Here is a 5,506-nt window from a genome sequence, read left to right as displayed (position 1 = left end):
GAGAAGCGGATTAAGTTTGTAAAATGATAAAACACTTTAAGAAATAAATGTTACACTGACTTATTTCTTGAATTCAGGTACACTTTGGCTGCCCAGTGCACACACGTCTATACAAAATAGGAAACAGATCAAGTTACTGAGCCAAATGGCATGAGTATGTTTAAGCAGCAGCAAATGAGTTTTCCCTTTAAATGCAGTTGTAGAAAGGGTGTACACACACTGCCTACTTCACTTGCCACTTCAGCCACCGGCACATAAATAGAGTTCAGCTAAACAAACTATTGAATTCTTAATATGGAGCCACACAAGTCAACAATTAAAACTCCTCATCTTAAATTATGTTGGAGCTAAACTATCCATCCATCATCTTTACCGGCTTCTTCCTTTTCGGGTCGTGGGGGTCACTGGTGCTCATATCCAGCAATTACGGTACGAGAGGCGGGGTACACTCTGAACAGGTCTCAAGTCCATCACAGGGAGCTAAACTAAAACAAAAAGTTCTAGACATGTTTTGCAGAGCCCGACCGATACATCGGTAGGGCTGATATTTTAGGCCAATATAGACATTTGGGGTTCTGTTGGTATCGGTGATAATTGTCCCATTATGCACCAGTAAAAGTACTTCTAATTTTCACCCCTAAAATGCTGGAACCAGCCTTAATTGTACAATGTATCCAACAGAGGGCACATGAGGACTGTTTTCATGTTATGACCATTAATTTTAAGTTTCACTTTCGACATTCAGCACAGACAAAGCAGGGAGCGTCAAATACTGTGCAGCATTTTTGCTGAACAGAGCATGTTAAGTTTAACCGATCTTTAAAATAAATAAAAAAAACAATAAATTCTCTTCAATCCTCCACTCCACTTGTCATTAGCTACGTGCCTCTCAAGTTAGTAAGTTGGCATTAGTGTTCAGTTGCACCGCCTTCACATCAGCTCCATTGTCAGTAGTTATAGCAACTAGTCGTGTTGAATTAAGCTTCCAGTTTGTGAGGACATTCAGTGTTAGTAACATTATCTTTGTTGTTCTCAATTAAATGCATGGTTTGAAATCGTAATTTCTCTGCAAAGAAAAATAATCTCTGCTGCGATCAACACTAATTAGACCTTCACCATACGTGACTGACTGTTAAAAGGGAAGGGCGTTCCTTTGTTTACGATCATTTTTATCTTTGCAACACACTTGGTAACTTTATGGTGAATAGTGGAGGATAGAAAATGTGAATGCACATTAGGAAGGCTGTTTTTATGACCAGTGCACCACTTGTAAACCTACTGTGGGACTAGGTATAGCATGTATCTGACTAGCTTAGCTTCATCGTTGCTAACTGCTGTGCTAAATAAACAAGCCCCGCTTTACTCGGTTTTCTTAAGATTCTTGGGGGTTGACAAAGCTCTAAATTTTTCAGCCATTATATCAATTATCAGCAGTCACCTTCCCCTCCCAATATCAGTATCAGCAATAGTTAAAATTTCCATATCGGTCGGGCTCTAATATTTAAGTGTAGAGATGCACTGCCTCACCTTTTCAGGGTCAGTACAGACTTCCTTGTACAGCTTTCACTTGTTAATACCATTGTTTTCTTATACAATTTCTTTCTGAGAACTATAATTAAAAAAACATTACGTCCATCCATCCACTTTTTTTACCCTCTTTTCTAAGCAGGGTCACAGGGTGCTGGTGTCTATCTCGAGCCGTCTTTGTGCAGGGACACCCTGGATAGATCACAAGTCCATCACAGGGTCACACAGAGACAAGACAAACAACCTCCCACACCTAGAGACAATTTAGTTACCAGTTACTGACATTGACAGGTCACTCTTGTAAAAGAGATCTTAGTCTGAGTGTTTTCTTTTTCTAGTTGAATAAAAAAAGTAATGATTGACCCCAATTAACCCAACATATGTTATTACGTAGTTTGTAGGAGGAAACTGGAAAAAGGAGAAGACACATTCCAAACAGAAGGGCCCGAGCTGAGTTTTGAACCTGAAATGGCCTTAGTGTGAGGCAACAGCTCTAACCACTGCACCAGTGTGCAGCCCTTTACTACAATATATATACATAAAAATTGGATTTAAAAAAAGGTATTCAGTTGTATCAGTCAGGTCAGTGCTGTAGCAGATTAGTCTGAGGTTTAGTGTAGCAGGGAGCTTTAAAAGATGATTAAAATGCTGACAGAATGCACTGACCCACTTTTTTTTTTACTTCCAATTCAATCACGATACCTAAATCTGGATATCTGCCGATAGCGATACTGCTCCAATGCTGTTCCGATATATCATCATTATTGATTTTATTTGAGGCTGTAATAAACTCCTCTCTGCAGGCAAGCACTATTTGAACAAATATATGTATGCATGTCCAAAAATGCAACTTGAGGCAAGTATAAAGTCAGAAAAGGAAGTCAGAAAAACATGAAATTGTGTTAACAGGAAAAATCCAATGCTGAAAAGAAATAAGAAACTGTACGGGTTTCAGATTGACTGTCAGTATTTATTAAATCCAATTCAGATAACCATAAAGGGTCAACTTATGTAACAACTATCCTTCTCCAAATAAAATACAAAAAGAGCAACAAATTAAAAAGTTTGCAAATGTCTTTTTTTTTTTTAATAAAAGTGCATCAAATGAAAACATATTACACATACACACATTAATACAACAGTGTACATGTGAACAGCACCAACTATGTATACTGGCTCAGGTAGCAGCAACAAATTAAGGGTTTCAAATGCAAAATATTTGAAATAAAAGTGCAATATCTGTAACCAGACGATTCCTATTTTCATCTACGATATTGGACGCCGGGCTAAACAGTCTTTCGCTTTGTAGTGATACACGTGAGGTACGTGTCACTTGTTGTAGTACAAATATATGAATTATATATGCATACAATATTCACGAGTTCTTCATTTTTCTGACTGTAAATGCCGTGCATTGAATTTAACAGAAATGTGAACGAGAGACGTTATTTATCTTTGACCCATCAAATGAATGGAATCATTTATTTTCAAAATCAAAGTTTAACATCAAACATTTACATTAATTTGGCAAAATATGAAAATAATAACAGACAGTTTCACAGAAAATGAACTTCAAATCACTCGGCGGTGATTTGAGGACTTTGCTTCAGACATTTCTAAAAATATCTGTACTGTTTTATGAGAGAGAGGTGAGTTTAAGAGTAAATTGAGATTTATCTTACAGAGGAATATGTGAGGGAGATTTAATCTGTTTAACCAGAAGTTGCACGCTCCGTCCGATCTCAGCTTCTCACGGTACACTTGGTCAAAATAGAACCATCTACCTGTTGACGATGAATCAGCGTTGGATGTGGTTCCTTTCTGACTCGTTTCAGCGTCTCCGTCGAGAGCTACCAAACCTTCAGAAAGTCGTGCGTTGATTAGCTCAAAACAGAATTATAATCCCAAAAAACCTCTGGATTCTTCATTGCTCTGAAGCTTTCAGAACCGACTGCATTCTCAATCTTCTCATTCTGTTAGACTATCGGACCTGTTGTCAGCTCCCAATCCAACATCTCTCAAAACTCTCAATCTAACTTGAACTGGGAAGTGCCACATTTTATTTGGGTCGACTTCCTGTTCAATTTAGAGCTTTCTGATTCGTGGAAGGACCAGAAAGAGGAGTGGTTTTTGACGTAAGGTGTTTATCAACAGTCGAGGTCAGAGAATGAAACTTGTTTAACATACAGAAAAGATTATTGCAGAAGCAGCAGACTTTTTGGAGTCTACTCTTAGTAATCTTCTGAAAAAGTTTAAACATGACATTTCTTCTTCAGTAAACATTTTAGTTGACCGAAGACCAACCTTTCACATACTTACGACAGCTTGCTCATTTCAGACAGAAAAATCAAGAAAGGCATATTCAGGTGATTTCTGCTTTGAATGAGGAACAAAAATCATTACTTACTGTTTATGTAAAATAAAATTAGTAGTTCTTTTCAACCTGTAAAGCATTGAGTGAACTAACACAATTTGATTATCAAAACATTTGTAAGACAGTAATGATTATAAAGAATTGTCTTTTCTGCTTGATTAATTCAAGAAAGAAAGTTCATCAGATGGTTCAGACTTATTCAGATCAATGAAAATAACAGTCTCTGTCCATCTGGTAGATTTGAGGTTATCTGGTTCACTACAGCTTTCCACACTGGTTGAAGGAGCACTCAGGAACTTTGCTGCAACAGCACCAAGGAGAGGAAAGCAAGCATGGTTGTTTGCCCAGTACTGGAAAGGGCTGTCTTGCTCACATATTGTTGGTTCTTTCAAATACATTTGCATTTGGATAACCACTGCCTGGGTACCTCCTGCAGGTTCATCATGCTCCTCCAGAATTCTGTCATCCAGACTGCTGAAGCAGCTTTTCCTTGTGCTTGGAGGATAACCAGTGCTTGGACCAGCTTCCATGCAAGCAACCTTTTCTGCTGGCTCTGCCTCTGTTGCCCCTGATCCATCAGTGAGCAGAGCTTGTTCCATCTTCTCAAGCTCTTGTGTCAGAAAACCCTTTCCCCTCCTGCATTTTCTCTGCTAAAAATTAATCTGACACAACAATAAAATAGGTTGAGTACAAAAAATTATTGCAAGACAGTATGCATGTACAGACACACTTGTCTCCACCCCCACAAACACATCCTATTTTTAAATTTCATTTTAGGCTAACTAATTAATTCACTCAACCTTTATTTATACAGGTTAATCTCATTGAGCCTTGAGGACTCATTTACAAGAGAGACCTGTTTTTAACAAAGAATGATTACAACAGTAGGCAATTATATATAAAAAAGCATTTGAATTGAAAAATAAAAGGAAGAAAATTATATAAAAAGAAACAAAAACAACTATGTTACAAGAGGACCGTTCTTAACAATGTTTTGATGTCGCTGTCCGTACTGTTGTCCTCGGTGAGCAGGCGCTTTAAAACGGTGACAGCTGGGATTACGTCAGGTGAAAGTAGTCAAGTTTGTAGTATTGTAGGTTGTGATGGAGCTTCCTCCTCTCGGTACAGCAGCTTTGCAAACATTGCACGTTGCTGTCTTGATCTGTGGTGTTTCTAGTGTAAAGTACTTCCACACAGCGGACATGTTGCGATGAAAAGTTGGTTAGCCGTTAGCCACAGTGTTGCTCAGTCCTCACGTATTTACTCACGTTTTAGCTGGCTGCAAACTATGAAATGGATTTCCTGAATGTGAGTTGGGTCTTATTACTCTGGGTTTACTCTGTGTCTAAGCGGCTCCTTAGCGGCTAACAAGATGGCTAACGCTTTAGCCACCTTATTCCACAGCTGAGGACCGTGTCTTAGCGATATGATAAGCTGCAGATTTATTAATGTTGCCACCTCTCTGTGCCTCTCAAAAGGCACAGCATGGCTAAATGAGTTCTGACCAGTGTTTTGTTTTGTTTTTTTCAGGGAAGGAGGTTGAGGTCTGTCAGATCTGCAGTTTCACCCATGCTTACTAGCGTGTAGGCAACGCAACTGAACGGA

Source organism: Nematolebias whitei, chromosome 15 (assembly GCF_014905685.2).
Source record: "Nematolebias whitei isolate Nwh7 chromosome 15, NemWhi1, whole genome shotgun sequence".
NCBI lineage: Eukaryota > Metazoa > Chordata > Actinopteri > Cyprinodontiformes > Rivulidae > Nematolebias > Nematolebias whitei.
This window is presented reverse-complemented; position numbering follows the sequence as displayed.